Source organism: Palaemon carinicauda, unplaced genomic scaffold (genome assembly GCF_036898095.1).
Source record: "Palaemon carinicauda isolate YSFRI2023 unplaced genomic scaffold, ASM3689809v2 scaffold223, whole genome shotgun sequence".
Taxonomy (NCBI): domain Eukaryota; kingdom Metazoa; phylum Arthropoda; class Malacostraca; order Decapoda; family Palaemonidae; genus Palaemon; species Palaemon carinicauda.
In genome coordinates, this window is record NW_027169844.1 from 37,650 (window position 1) to 54,756 (window position 17,107).

A 17,107-nucleotide genomic window follows, 5' to 3' on the forward strand; every position below is an offset into this window, starting at 1 on the left:
AAGCACAAGACTGAAACTTGTCCCTTAGAAACGAATTGTGTGAAAAAAACCTTAAGCTTGTCCTTCATATTAAAAAAAATAACATTTCTACAACTGCATATCTAAGACTCAATACTTTGCCTATCGCCTTATCTTAATGTGGCCACGTAAGATATTATAAGAGATTTTTAAAATAACGTTATCTAATTTTGGCAATCTATAGATAAAAACAGTTATAATACAAAAAGCTGGTAAAGTGAGCAACTGATTAAGCTACTATTGAAAACAAATCTTTAGATTTAATCTCAAATAATTTCATGCAAAGACAATTGAAATTACTTTGAATTGATTAACCAGTGAATTTGATTTTTCATATGTTTTCAATTACTCATTAACGAAAATCTTTAAACCCTACGATTCAAGTATGAAATAAATTTAGGCACCTGAATTATTTAGATTATTCTCAATAAGCTTCGATTTGAAATTCCCGTTTGGCCAGTTATGCAAAGAAAACTCATATTGTCCTTCGTGAAATAAAATGAATCTTTAAGAGCTGCCTACTAAACAAAGTTTACCCTAATTTCAATATTCAAACTCCCAATCTCCTATTATTTAATATAAATCTAGATTAAATTTTTGCTGTTAACCTAGGGTATAGACACTTGCTAACCTTAATTTAACCCAAGAGAAACTAATCTAAGTGTCTAAGATAACTTTTACACAGATCTATTAAAATCAACACCCAATTAAACTAACTTTCACTAAAGAATACATAAGTATGAAATTATAACTCCTTTCTATGGACTAGATCCTCCTCGTAACACTTACACTAGACATCATCCAACCACTCGTTCATTGCTTGTTACAAATATACAGATGTACAAGGAATGCATTGTCCTGCTTCAATTAATTCCTGAATTCAATGTGAAGATTTAATTCCTAAGTGGCAGAGCAGCAACGTGAGTGGTGCACTCTCAGAGCTTACTGTCATGAAACAATCATGATAATTACATTCAAAAACTTTTGCGTAGTTACATAGTGACAAACTGACCTTTTTTCTTGTACTGTACTATCAAGTTACTTTAAGATTACAGTAAGATCTACATTAAAATTAATGCAAGTGCGCACATTTGAAAAATTGTACTGTAATCTATTTTGAGAAAACTAATTCCTCTTAAATAATCTTTACTAAATTTTTGGTGAAGAAAATTCCGCCGATTACTGTATTAAATCAATCTAATTCAACCAATTGAAATTCAAGACTTTCCAAGCAATTCAGTAAAGGTTTTCTGTACTTCACATCTATATGAAAATATTGAAACGCTCAACATAAGTCGAAAAAGTTGCAAATACCAAATAAAGAATAAGTGGCCAATTGATATGTAATTGAAACGCTGGGTACACGAAATCTTCAAGACATTAAAATCGCTAAAAAACTGATTTTTTCAGGATTTTTTCTTATAGTACTTACATAAATTCTGATAAAGTGCTTTGAAGATTATTAGACATACGTCTAGTTTTACATTACCTTAAGTTACTATAAATTTACTCAATATAAACGTAAAGTTTCACTCACAAAAAATCAATAGTTTGTGACGTTAATTTAAGTATATTAGCATTTAAACGTAAGGAACTTTAGTATAAGCAGATGAGAGTTTATCAAAGCTTTTAGTTAATTTACCAGTTTTTGGCTTTAGTGGTCTGGAAAGATTAGCGTAGAACTTATAATCGCATTAGACGTAAACAACTTAAACTGTCAAGTCAAATCTCAAGTGTCATTAAAATTAAAAGAAATTGGCGAGTTATATAGTTTATTATAATATAACACCAATGCTCTGAATTGAAACTTTGTACAAGCTTCAGAGGCTTATCAGATTTTTTCTAAATTTTCCAAATTGTAATGTTTCCTTACATAAAAAGAAGAAGATAACTTCATTGCAGGTACTTTTTGTAAATTACTACACAAGATACATTCCTGTACATCAGTAATAACAGACGTACATAAAATCTAATTTCAAAAAGTCAAACTTCAGTTTGGACCCCTTTGCCAAATCATGCATAAATCTTAGACATAACCAAGAGCAGATTAAACTCAATGTTATTGAAGCCATATGATTCAACTTTGTATAAACATCCCCTAAACTAGGTTACCTGATCCTGAATTACACAAACAAGGACTTTATTAATGGCTTAATTCTCCTAATCAACATTGGCAGTAACTTCCAACCACAAAAGCTAACAAACTATACCAACAACAATATACTCAAGAATGTATTACACACTTCTTCTAAAATGACTACAGCAGTTCTTTATCCCTCCTTTATGTCATGAACAGAAACAGTAGGAATCAGATATCTTGGGACATTTATAATCCCAGCTGGACACCTTTTCAGAGAGCTCGGGTATCTCAGTGTAATGGAAAGCACTGGGATGCAAGACTTGAAAATGTCAACACTTTTTTAAGTTTAAAACTAAATTAATTATTTCCAACCTTTTGATTTTCATTGACATATAAAATTGAAACATTACAGTTACTAATTTTACATTAACATTGAAAACTCAAACATTCTTGGGCATTTTAAGTCACTCTCTTGACAGAAATTTGTTCTCAACTCAATTTACACAATACATGACAAATTTGATTTAGTTTGAAACTACATTATATTGTATACATAACAGAAACCTATTCAATATGACATTACAATCTCCTACAATTCAAGATTAAAGATTTTTAAAAAGTTTTAAACTAAATTTCAAAAATTTTTAAAAGTATAAAACATCAAAAAATTTAAAAATCATTTGAGGCTTTAAAGATCCTTTAACAAGACTGAATTATTAATCATGACTAGAATTGACAAGACAGAATCTACCCTGACAAGATTTCAGTGAAATCAAATTGGACTGAACATGTTCACCATAGCACACAGTCTAGCATTTTGACAATACAACATAACCAAGTTAACAGTCTCCTTCTCTCGTTAAACCAGCAAAAGAATGAACGAGTTCCGTACATGAGAAGCTCATAAACAGTCTAAATGAACAGTGGTTCCAGTCAAAAGCAAGATATATACTTCATGGGTCCTCTGGCCTTTCAGTGGTCAGGAATATGGCAAGTACTGATACTAGAAGAGGGAGGGGGACAGATGGGGAGGGAGGCTCAGTCATATGAACGTTCCCTTTCTTTTTTTAAATCTTTCCAAATTGGGAGAGGGTAGGATCAAGGAGGGGAATGGGAGTTCTGAAACTTTAGTTAAGTATTAGAGTGAACAATCTGCGTCATTTTCAAAATTCAACGTTAATTTCAAGGTATGTTCATGTAGCTTAAGAGAAGATGAGGAATATCACTAATATTAGCCAAAGCCCTACCATTTCACACACTCACATACTAGCCATCACACTCCTAGCACTACTAGCCATTTCACATCAAAGTCTTCCTAGCCATTTCACAGTAACCCATTGCCTACTAGCCATTTCACTTTAGTCTTCCAAGCTCTTTCACACCACACTCCTAGCCATTTCTCAGTGACTAAAGGCCTTCTAGCCCTTTCACACCGGTCTTCCAAGCCATTTCACAGTAACCCATTGCCTCCTAGCCACTTCCTTTTAGTCTTCCAAGCTCTTTCACACCACACTCCTAGCCATTTCACAGTGCCCAAAGGTCTCCTGGCCATTTTTCACCACACTCCTAGTCATTTCATAGTGCCCAAAGGCCTCCTAGCCCTTTCACACTAGTCTTCCAAGCCATTTCACACCACACTCCTAGCCATTTCACAATGACCAAAGGCTTCCAAGCCATTTTACACCACACTCCTAGCCATTTCACAGTGCCCAAAGGCCTCCTAGCCATTTCACACCAGTCTTCCAAGCCATTTCACACCACACTCCTAGCCATTACACATACCAAAAGCCTCCTAGCCATATCAAACCAGTCTTCCAAGCCATTTCACACCAGTCTTCCAAGCCATTTCACAGTGACCAAGGCTCTCCTAGCCATTTCACACCAAAGCCTTCCTCGCCATTTCACACTGAAGTCCTCATAGCCCTTTCAAACCAAAGCCCTCCTAATCATCTCGTCTACCTATGATCACTTAAAACTATTTACTATTCAGTATTATCCAGCAATGTTCAAATCCTACTTTAATTCTTAGTATTTAAATCTATACTGAACAAATCAGCCCTCCGACCTTCCCAAAAGCACAAAGTTTTAGAACCATCTTTCTTAACCTTAAATCTAAGCTCCTCTAACAATATCTAATTCAAAACTGAAAGAAATGTACAGTAACCTTTTCTTTTACCTATATTATATACCTTTTTATTCCATTCAAAGTATACTCCTAGAATCATCTATAAACTACTCTAGACACTATATTGAGAGAGAGAGAGAGAGAGAGAGAGAGAGAGAGAGAGAGAGAGAGACTTTGGATTTATAACAAGGGGATGTAGGATGGACATTTCATCAAATACTAAATCTTACAAAATTAAGAATAAAAAGTTGGATAAGATTTTTTACTAATTAGAGACATCAAAATATTTACTCTAGAATTTTTAAATATAGGACCAATAGTGTATTTAAACTTTAGATAGCTTCTAATAAAGTTATTAGTTATTATCCTTTATAGAATTTAAGATACAATGTGGGAGATCAACTATCCAAGGTAAACTATTGAAACTTGAAAGTTTTGTGTTAAGGAACCTTAAGCTTATAGGACAGAAAGAAAAATTGAAAAGGCTAAACACGAACACACCTTGAAATAAGCATTTAAAGCAGTTCAATTTAAATGACAACCAATAAATTAACTATGTAAATTAAAACCTCATTTCTCTCAACTGAAAGTTTTGGCACCGGATAAATCAGTAGTCTTATAAAACCTATTAATTCCTAATACAATAACATGTCCCATTCCATTGGATCAAGTATATAAATTCTGAAGATATCACTTGACTAAAATTTAATCTAAACAGCCCAGCCTCTATCTGGAATATCCCACCCTCTACCAGAGAGAACTCCTACCTGAAACAGCCCACACACTACTTGAAAGAACTCCTAGCTAGAAGAACTCCTACATGACATATCCCAGCCTCTACCTGAAAGAAATCCTACCTGAAATTACTCTTACCTGAAATTACCCCAACCTGAAATATTCCAACATCTACCTGAAATAGCTTACCCTCTACTGAAAGAACTCCTACCTGAAATAACTCCTACTTGACATATCCCAGCCTCTACGAGAAATAACTAGTACCTGAAATAACTCCTACCTTAAATAACTCCTAACTGAAACATCCCAACATCTAACTGAAATAGCCTGCCTTCTACTGATAAAACTCCTACCTGAAATAACTCCTATTTGATATATTCTAACTTCGAGAAATAACTCCTACCTGAAAAAAAATCCTACCTGAAAAAACTCCTACCTGAAAAAAACTCCTACTTGACATATCCAGCCTCAACGAGAAATATGTCGTACCTGAAATAACTACCTGAAACATCCCAGCATCTAACTGAAATAGCCTGCCTTCTACCTGAAAAAAAAAATCCTACCTGAAATAACTCCTACCTGAAATAACTCCTACCTGAAATAACTCCTACCTAAAAAAATCCCCTACCTAAAAAAAAACTCCTACCTGAAATAACTCCTACCTGAAATAACTCCTACCTGAAATAACTCCTACCTGAAACATCCCAGCATCTACCTGAAATAGCTTACCCTCTACTGAAAGAACTCCTACCTGAAAGAACTCCTACCTAAAATTACTCCTACCTGAAATTACTCCTACCTGAAATTACTCCTACCTGAAATAGCTCCTACCTGAAATATCCCAGCATCTAATTGAAATAGCCTGCCTTCTACTGAAAAAACTCCTACCTGAAAAAAACTCCTACCTGAAATAACTCCTACTTGAAATAACTCCTACCTGAAATAACTCCTACCTGAAATATCCCAGCATCTACCTGAAGTAGCCTGTCCTCTACTGAAAGAACTTGTACCTGAAATGACTGCTACTTGAAATAGCTCACCTTCTACCTGGAAGAACTCCTACATCAAAGAACTTCTAAATAACTCCTACCTGAATTAACTCCTACCTGAATTAACTCCTACCTTACGCAAGATTGCAAACTTGGCTATTGACACTGTTTTAAAAAGGCCTAAATTGATTCACAACCAAATTTAAGTCACCACCTATTCATTAAAACAATCACTAATGGGAATTTAATTATAAAAACTAAATTCATGAAACTGAAAATGAAAGAATTTAGGTAAATTAGTAGGCTAACAATATAACTTTGCACATTGTCCAAGGCTTCATACTTGAACTAGATACTTAAATTCTTATTTTTAAAAACTAATTTAAATAGAGGCATTCCTACAAATGCCCCAAAATGTGTTCTAGAAGTTCCACTTGATCTTCTCCCACTGAAGAATTTTACCAGGAGAGTTGACTGATCCAGGATTGTCCTTGATTTGCATCATCCTTTTTGTTAAATTGTTTGAAGCATCCCAGGAGAAGGCCACATTAACCTGAAAGACGAAAGTGTTAATAGGAACTCGCAGAAAATTACTAATCAAGATTTATAACAAATTTAGTACAGTTTTTAGTAATTTTTCTAGCAATAATATATGTTCAATAAATCACTTCAATCGAAAAAAAAATTAAGATATCTTAAGCCCCCAAAGTAGGATATTTCAAGTCCCCAAAAAGTAGGATATTTCAAGTCCCCAAAAAGTAGGATATTATAAGCCCCAAAAGTAGGATATTTCAAGCCCCCAGGAGGAGGAAATTTTAAGCACCCAAAAGTAGGATATTTTAAGCACCCAAAAGTAGGATATTTTAAGCACCCAAAAGTAGGATATTTTAAGCACCCAAAAGTAGGATATTTTAAGCACCCAAAAGCAAGATATTCCAAGCTCCAAATTGATTAGGATGACGTAAGCAACAAAAACTATAATATTCTAAAAGACCAAAATATTTTGATAATTTGGTGAAGAAATTAGAATATTTCAGGACCCCCCAAAAAATCTAGGATATCTTAAGAACTAATAAAATGTACTAGAGTTTCTATGTCAAGTTCTCAACAGTAAATTCTCAAAAATATGAGTAGAAAATCCTTTGCTAAAAAAAATTAAACTAAGTTGAATTAGCATCTACAGCGCACCACACATGGGGCACTGATATCACTACCCACTTACAATAAGAATTCAACTTGTTAACTGATTTACAGCTTCACACATACACTAACCTGAACACTTTTGCAAAAAAAAAAAAAAAAAAAAAAAAAAAAAAAAAAAAAAAATTGAGAGTTGATTTGATTTTCTTTTTTATCTAAACGTTTATCTAAAGTAGCTGACTTATTTCACACCTAAACAGAGGTATAAAACTAAACTCTAAACTTAGGCTATTTGAGTTTAAAACCATTTATTTTAAGGATAATAAAAAGAAACATGAATTTAATCTAAGCTTTTTAACTAAAGGGATTTATGAAAAAGAAAAATCATTGAGAAAAAAAAACCAATGTATGAATGTTTGTTCTTATACAGTTTGAGTGAATCCTATCACTTAAATTTTAATCTAAAGACTCCATTTCCTAAAAAGAATATTCTCATACAATGGGAAAACCAATATCAAGAAATACGAAATCTTCAATATCAGATATTTACTCAGTCTATAGGTTGCTGTGGCCTGATTGGTAACGTCTCTGCCTGGTGTTTACCAGTCGGGGGTTCGAGTCCCGCTCAGACTCATTAGTGCCATTAGTGTCTGCATCCTTACCATCCTTGTGAGCTAAGGTTGGGGGGTTTGGGGGAGCCTATATGTCTATCTGCTGAGTCATCAGCAGCCATTTGCCTGGCCCTTCCTGGTCCTAGCTTGGGTGGAGAGGAAGCTTGGGTGAAGAGGAAGCTTGGGTGGAGAGGAAGCTTGGGCGCTGATCATCTGATATATGGTCAGTCTCTAGGGCATTGTCCTGATTGCTAGGGCAATGTCACTGTCCCTTGCCTCTGCCATTCATGAGTGACCTTTTAAACCTTTAACATTCCATCTCTGTCCTCGTGCAACTTCACCCGAGTACTAAATGGCAAAAAAATCTAATCTTGTTTCTAAAAAGCAAACGGAGTTTACAGTATCAGATAACTGAAGATGTCATACTTAACTCGGCTCATGCAGAAGACAGGAGGCAATTTCTCTACTTGGGGAACAACAGCGTCTGGCTGCTCGTCATTTGGTCTACAGAGTCATATGAATACCAATTATCCATACCAAGCAAACTGGAACACAAATGTAGAAAGAATTGAACAGGACATTTCAACAGATTTTTTTGCTTTTGCTTATTATTATTATTATTATTATTATTATTATTATTATTATTATTATTATTATTATTATTATTATTATTATTATTATTATTATTATTATTATTATTTAGTAGCCAAGCTACAACCCTAGTTGGAAAAGCAACATGTTATAATCCCAGGGGCTCCAATAGGGAAAAATAGCCCAGTGAGGAAAGGAAATAAATAAATGATGAAAACAAATTAACAATAAATCATTCTAAAAAAAGTAACGTCAAAACTGATATGTCATATATAAACTATATAAAGAGTCATTGTACTTAACTAATTTATCCTAAAATGATTTTGCCAAAAAACAATTAAACTCAAGTTTTGTTGTCCAAAATCAGTAGGTGACTATTATTTGATGTTTAAATGGAAATCTCGATTTAAACTATAATTGCATTTAAATCTTTCTTTTTACAAAAAAAAAATATGCATCGATTTAATCAAATCTTTGCAACTACGGGAATTAATCAAAAGAATTAAAACAAATTCATGATAGTTTGATCAACACAGCTTAAGTGAATCCTATGAGGCCTTATCACTCCAGTTTCAAATTAAGAACAAAAACTCTCACTGAAAGAAAAACAAATTTCTAAAAAACACTAAGATCTTAGATATCTGCTATTTACGCAACATAATCTAATATTGTTCTGTTCTGCACCAAATGCCCCAAACTAACCTGTCTTCTAAAAAGCATAGGACCTAAAAAAAATTTCACTATTAAAGCGAAGTTTATAGCATCAGTTCATCTTTGATGACGTCATACTTAACTTGTATCATCATCATTTCAGCCTTCAAAAGTCCTTTGTTGGATGTAGGCCTTCCCAAGGTTCCTACACAGACTTCTATCCCAAGCTATTCTGTGCCACTGTTGCTTATGTTGGTCTAAGTCATCTCGCCAGCGGGTTTTTGTCTTCCTCGGTTTCTTGTGTATCCTCGGGGTGTCCAGAAGGTTGTTCGTGATGTCCATCGGTTGTCTGTCATCCTGGCAATGTGCCCTGTCCAGTTCCATTTGAGCCTGCTAATGGTTTCAAGGATATCCATTACTTTAGTGTTTTGACGTATCCATTTAGCTGTTTTTCTATCCTTCATGTTAGATTTAGCATAATTCTCTCATGTGCCCTCTGCATTGTTCGTAATTTAAGGGAAAGCTTTTCTGTTAGATTCCAAGTTTTGGCCCCATAGGTGACAGTGGGGAGGAAACACTGATCATACAGAAGACAAAAGATTCAAAATCTTGCAATTTCTCAACTTGTTGCATGACAGCCTTTGTGTCCTCTTCCAGTCCTCAGTGTCACTAGAGTACAAATCTGGAAAGAATTAAAAAGGACATTTTAGCAACATTTTTACTTTTGCCTATTTTTGTTCTAGGCTAAAATTTTCCCAAAATTGTTAGAGAGACTTTCCAAACTCAAGACACTCATTACTAGTTGACTATCCAATGTCAACAGCTGAGTTTACTAAAAGGCGTATAAAAAAACTAGTTACAAGATATCCACGATAGCCCGAACAAATACGAGGTTTATTTGTTGAACAAGTCACAATTCATTGGTTGTATTAATCAAATTTTCAAAAAACAACACACCTCAAACTATTGGCCACAAATGACAGGGAACTAGTACACAGGAACATACCAGCTGAAGAGATTTTGCCTTTCTTTACTAGTTAAAATTCAAGTAAAATTTAACAAATAACAAAGATTGTTATACTACAGTAGAATAATTATAGTTATAGACTGTAACTGCAGAAGTGGGTTCATATTTCATAACATGTATCCCTAGAGTGAACGAATTGGAGGAACAACAACAAGACTTCAAGTAAACCTATCTGGGAAAAAAACTACGATTGACTACAGCAGCTTTTTGGTGGGAAGTGTGTGTTTCATACTTCTAAGCAAATCTAGTAACGTTAGGCGGTTCTGGGATTACTAATGCAATCGATATATCATGCTATATAAAGCCAATGCGTGGCTGCAAGAATTGGTAAACTCATCCCTGCAGTAATTCATGTGACATTGAGAAGTTATGTGAACATATCGTTGCACAATATCCATATCCACATTTTGGGTATTATCGTACGTTTCAATAGATTACTTTGATTTTATGATTGTTTTTATTAATCTTTAAACTATCACCTAAAGATCCTCTCTCTCAGGGTTGTGGATCTTCAGGTGAGAAAATTTGGGGTGAGGGACCTTCAAGAGATCCAAAAATCAAATAAACTTTACCTTCAGTTGTAAGTTCGGCTAATAAGGACAACGCCGGTCGAATCTGTCTCTTTCCAAAACCAAACCGAAATAACTTTGGACAACCGCTAAACGATTGTCCGGCTTCCCTGGTATTGAACTACACTGGACAAGTCCACTTGCCATTTTCTGTGTTATGTTATAATGACGTTATAATGACGTCATAATGACGTCATAATGACCTCACTCCAGAAGTAAGGCAAGCAGACTATGATAAGGCCTATGTTAATTCAGGAATTGACTATTGAAACTCGCTCTGTTACGATCTCAAATGACAACTTAAGATATTACAAAACATCATTAACACAGCAGCATGATTGATAAAAAGGTGTCCCACCTCGAGAAAAGATCACTCTTATACTTATTGAATAACATTGACTGCCTATTAAAGCTGGAATAGAGTCTGTGCAATGACTCATTAAGTTATCAGAACCGGACGTCCAAAATATCTGAGAGAATTGCCACATATTGTGCAGCCAACAAATTGTGCTGACTCGAGAATAATTACAGATAGTTTCGAGTTAATGGAACCAAGATACATGTCAATTTCGTTTGGTCGCTGCAGCCTCACCATCTTTGTGAGCTAAGGATAGGGGGTTTGGGGAAGCCTATAGGTCTATCTGGTGAGTCATCAGCTCTCTGGTCCTAGCTTGGGTGGAGAGGGGCTTGGGCGCTGATCATAAGTACATATCGTTAGTCTCTAGGGCATTGTCCTGCTCGATAGGGCAATGCCACTGTCCCTAGCCTCTGCCATTCATGATCGGCATTTAAACCTTTAAACTTTAACTGTAGATTCTACAGCTTTCAAATAAGCGGTCCCATGACTATACAATAAGCTCCCACTATACATTCGAAAGACTGAAGATATTAAGGATTTCAAAAAGAAGCTGAAGACTTTTTCGTTTCCCGAGTGCTTCAATAATATGTGGATTTAACAAACACGGAATACGACGTATGATACTCTAAATACCTAATAATGTATATGACAAACAAATCTTGTAGGTCCTGCAGGGCTCTAGTGTTCCTCTGTGTGATAGGACCATGAAAACAGCCCTTGAAGTAAAGTATGTAACCTAATGTATCAGTATGGTTAAGCAAACTATGTATATTTGCTTCGAGCTATTACACTTAGTAAATAAATGAATAAAAAGGTCGTAGCACAATTCAATAAACGTGAGGCCTATTAAGAACACATACGCTAAATTTGGGGTAACAATAAACAATTTTTTCACGACTGTTAATTTATATAATATATGTAAATTATTTGATTCATAATTAATCTCTTCCAAAAATATTTCCCTTTCACAAATACTGAGAGAGAGAGAGAGAGGGGGGGGGGGGCGGTTAACGTTTATTTGCCTGAAAGAATTATTGTGAAGCCTTGTTGCCTCTCTCTCTGAGAGAGGCAACAAAGCTTCACAATAATTCCTTCATGCAAGTAAACGTTAACCGGCCCTCCCCCCCTCTCTCTCTCTCTCTTTCTCTCTCTCTCTCTCTCTCTCAGGATCAACAGCTTTAGACAAATGGATCTTAACTACATAATTAATGAACCAGTATAGCCGAAAACTGTATAGAAAACTAAATGGTATATTTTGGACCATTTGAAATCGGGGAAATAAACCACCAGTAGGACTGAAGGATATCGACTGCAAAATGGATTTAAATCCACATGGCTGGAAGGATTACTAGTAGAACACCTAAAGGGGGTCACCATAGCAAATTCTTAGAAAAGGGTAATTTTGAGATAAGTAGTCATGAGGAGCTCACTTCGGTGTGTTGAAAGGTAACAGAATGCACGAGCGAGAGTTTCAAGGAGTTACAAGGATTTCGGATGTCTCAAAAGACTTTTTAGTCGATCCCTGGAGACTCCATTTGCTCTTCGGTAGGGCGATTTAGTTTAAGCCTTTAGAAAGTTGTTATGATCTTGTCTAACTTATTCTTGAACTCGTTGACTGTGTTACTGTTTACTACATCCGCTGGAAGTATATTCCAAGTATTTTCTATTTTCTGAGAGAGAGAGAGAGAGAGAGAGAGAGAGAGAGAGAGAGAGAGAGAGAGAGAGAGAGAGAGAGAGAGAGAGAGAGAGAGAGATTTAATCTGCTAATCAGAAATTCCAAGCCTATCACTGCTTTACACTAAAGGGCCACGTTCATAAGCCAAGCAAAGCAACCGCAAAATAGCCAACACAAAGGCGTTAGAACAATCACGTTTATTAGAGCCCTGTTAGACAAAACATGATTAATCATGAGGTCACAAAGATGCTAATAATTGATATGGTCCACACCAGGCTCATAGAACTCTAGTTCTCATCAAAACCTTATGTTACCTAACCTGCACACAGCGTTAAGACAATTGAACTCACTTGACCGAAGATACAGCAAATTATATCTCCCTCGATGTATTTGAGGATAATTTGCCCTTAAGCTATGAAAAGGCAAAAATCAATAGAGTTTATAGTCAAGCCTTCTATTCAAGTTGCTTCGTCCACGAAGTATCAAAGACAGTATTGATGCTTTATGCAATCTTGTGCATCACTAATAACCAGCTTTATTTCATCAAAATGATATTGCCTTCGTAAATTTCTACATGAAACTATTCATCGTTTATCAATTCAAAACTTAATGCATTCAAAACAAATATAACTTATTACCTGTTAAAATAAATAAGACTTCCTATTTTCAGATTACAAACTGATCTAAAAAAAAAAAATAGCTGACAATGAGTAGTCCCGTCTTCTTAACGAAGAGCAAATAGGCCTGCGTTGAAAACCACTTTTGCCTGACTGGTCGAAAAACAGACTAGGGACACCCCGCCCCAGTTACAGTAAGAGTTTTGTTACTAACTTATGCTTTGATTACGCCTGCCCACTAGTGAATGATAGGAAAATATTGATGACGGTTCAATACATAAGGCATATCAATAAATGCTTTCATAAGAATATTTTCTCAAATATCAGAATTACACAAGAAATTCGTCTTAACTTATTAATATTCTGCCAGAACCAACACATGAAAACTAATAGTAAATATGTCATTGCAAATAAGGCGAGGATAAATACTAAACCTAAATAGTACCTCAGCTTGAAAACGAAAGCATTTGACAATAAACACGAACTGTGTGATATGCAAAATACCTTAGATTGTACACGATAAACTGACCTTTTAATCTCTGCAGGGCGTAGGTGTCCTCTGAATGTGACAGGGCCATAAAAAAAAAAGAAACAGCCCTTTAAGTAAAGTTCCTTAATGGAACCAAATGTATGAGAAACTAAGGTTTTTTTTTTTTTCATCAAAATATCGCCAGTAATTTCTCCCTGAAGGTAATCATTACATCACTTGGTAGCAAAATTAATTCATGCAAAATAAATACAACCGTTTGTCATAATACTAAATGAAGACTGTTGGTATTAATGACTGAATAAGGCTTCCCATTTTCAGATTATAAACGGACTTTTTTGAAAGTTCACTGACAACGAGTAGGTCCAACCTTTTAGACTAAGAACAAATATGCAGAAAACCAGTTCTGTCTGGTTGGTCGAAAAAACAGGCCAGGACAAACCTCCCCCTACACACACACTTATGGTAAGAGTTAAGTCAATACTAATGAGATAATTAGGTCATTATACAGACATTAATGGAATATGAGAAAAAAAAAAAACGAGATTTGCATACAAAAATCGTTTTTATAAAGGGTGTCCCAAGAATATTTTTCTAAAAATCTAAATAAAGAGCCATGTTTCTACTTAGGCTTTTATCACGGTAATTTCCTACATTAATTTAAACTGAATTTCAATGCATTGGTGGTATAGAGTCCTTTAAAGATCAAAATTAAGCCTTTATTCTACCAACCACTTACTTCTGTGTAAGTGCATGTGCTGAGCTGACTTAAATCTGAACTTACAAATAACATATCTTGGGATACACTTCCGAATATTTAATATCTTAATGGATTTGATGCTTACGGCTTTCCTGTATTTAGTAGAGAGAGAGAGAGAGAGAGAGAGAGAGAGAGAGAGAGAGAGAGAGAGAGAGAGAGAGAGAGAGAGAGAGAGAGAGAGAGAGAGAGAGAGAGAGAGAGAGAACTTATCAAAACCGAAGGATGTCTTCAAATTTACCTCTACGCGAAGATAGCTTTTTCGAAAGACTGAACAAAATGTTCTTGTAATCTTACCGACTATGGAACTCCCAGTTGCTGACATAGGATATCAATGTTATTCTCACTCTCAACTAAGAATATATTTCAAGTTATTATTAACAATGTTGCAGGGACACTGAAATTAAATAGTTCTGACGTAAGCAATACTTATGTGGGAGACCCACTCATGAAACTTCAAAGTTTACTAATAAAATATTTGTTAAATAACCGAAATGAAACAGTAAATTGGGGCATGCTTATATTATTACAAAGCAGCTGAGAGAGAGAGAGAGAGAGAGAGAGAGAGAGAGAGAGAGAGAGAGAGAGAGAGAGAGAGAGAGAGAGAGAGAGAGAGAGAGAGAGAGAGATAGAGAGAGAGAGAGAGAGAGAGATAGAGAGCTTAATTGGTGGGTGTGGTCGATACTTTGAGTTATCAAACTAACGTAAAGTGAGACAATGGTTGTTTCTTAAAAGCAAAATGATTGTATATATGTGTCAAGGATTGTATGCATTTGTATTCAAAAGAATGATATTTGTATATTTATAACAAAGATTTAATTTTATGTATCAATAAAATAATGATTCTGTGAGAATGTTGAGTTGCTCAATGAATTCTATTTTTGGTCAACTAACGAACAACTTTCCATCACACATCACCTGAAACCCTCGTTTCTTAATTACACTTTTGCAATGCAAATAATTCCACAAATCACAGTTTTCACTATAGTTTACACCATCATATTCACCTCTTTTAAAATGTGAAAAATAATCTCTTATCAAATTTCTTATCAGATTAAATCAAAGTATGTGATTAAAAAGTTCTGTGGTTTTTTGATAAAACACTGCGCAAATATTAAAATGATACGACCCTCTATTTTAACCACGGGAACAAAAATTCCATAAAAATGATCGACATTTGATTTGGATTATAAAATCTAGGCCTAAGGCTACAGGCATTAGTATGATCTAAATTCATTCTTATAGTAACAACTCCAATTATAAGTGATTACAGATTCCTCAACTGGAATTCAAACCACGCAGCGACTACAGTTATACACCATCTCATTAATTGAAAAGTTAAAGCCACATCTGGAAACAATCTCATTTAATAACCACTCACTGATTAATGGAATTACCAATACACGTTAAAAAGGCCAATTTTGAGATTTTTTTTTTTTTTTTTTTTTTTTTTTTTTTTTTTTTTTTTTAATGAAGTTTCTTCACCAATAAAAGACCCTTAGAGAAATTCGATGGTTTAACACATGGGAACCTACAGCACCCACAAGATATTCGAATCTCCAGTATTTTGAGTAATTAAAGATTCCGCGAGAACATAATAAAATCAATGAAACCTTGTAAAATGTGTCCCTCCTTACCTAATAAAGCCTTCACTGTTTGCAGGATCACAAATTAAAAGACGAGAGTCACGAGACTTGGTTCCTTCTTCCTTTCTCTTTGTCTGAGAAATGAATCTTCTTCTACAGTTTACAGTCAGGAACATCCCTAGACAGTCCCTAAAAGTTCCCCTGACCAGAAGTAATTTCTCTAGGCATTTTTCAACACAATTAAATTTACAGCTTACTAGACTCCTGTATCTTCTGTAATTATAATCTATTCTGTTTTTATTTCTAATGGCTCCAATTGTGAAGCAGCATACAGTATATTTTGTTTTATTAGTGATTAATTTATGCTCTGATTTTAGTTTGTGCTCTGAAAGATATATCAATAAAGTTTTAATTGTAATGAATGGTATACCATAGGAAAACAATAAAACATAATTAAGTCATTCACTTTCATTATGTCTCATTGAAGACTGGATAATTATTCATGAGTGTTTAGATAATGTTTTACATTTACCAGACGTACGAGAACTCCCACTCTCAATGCCCCCAAAAACCTTTTAAAAATTCCCAAATTTGGGGACAAATTCCCAAAAGTTGTCCCCCTAGTTAAGGAAGTGTTTCAACCAATCAGGGACCTCCACACCATTGTCTGCATTCTATAGCCTTTTCATCAGCTAAAATTATAGTAATTTGCTTAAGATATATTCAAATATATTTCCAATAGATTAACTGAATTATAATAGGAGTTCAGAAGATATTCGTATGAATTTAATTTGATGTTTAAGTGATATACAGTATACGAGTGAAATTTATAAGTAGGTTACCCCTAGATTAGTGGTTTTAAAAAAGAAAACGATAAAAGTTTTGATTTAGAGAAAACCTAATTTCAGGGTAACTATAATATATTCAACGACCATGAATATTATTTTTATGTATATATAACGTCATCTTGACAAATGTCATACGTTAATGCCTTTAAGAATATTATCTTCCATAACTTATATAATTGTGTGATATAGAATGAGTAAGATTTACTTGAGAATAATAAAGATATCACCATACATTGAAAGTAG

General features: G+C 34.5%; 1 long non-coding RNA gene across 4 annotated transcripts; it reads right to left on the reverse strand.

Moving 5' to 3' along the window:
• Nucleotides 1-1,135: 1,135 nt before the first annotated feature.
• Nucleotides 1,136-16,135, reverse strand: LOC137636071 (uncharacterized). Of its 4 annotated transcripts, XR_011042912.1 has the most exons (4): nucleotides 16,068-16,135; nucleotides 9,084-9,622; nucleotides 5,605-8,243; nucleotides 1,138-5,553 (listed from the first exon to the last, which is right to left on the reverse strand). It is a non-coding gene; the product is annotated as an uncharacterized lncRNA (long non-coding RNA). The 4 variants fall into 4 exon arrangements; XR_011042911.1 differs by having other exon boundaries at nucleotides 1,136-5,537; nucleotides 5,605-9,622; XR_011042910.1 differs by having other exon boundaries at nucleotides 1,136-5,569; nucleotides 5,605-9,622.
• Nucleotides 16,136-17,107: the final 972 nt, after the last annotated feature.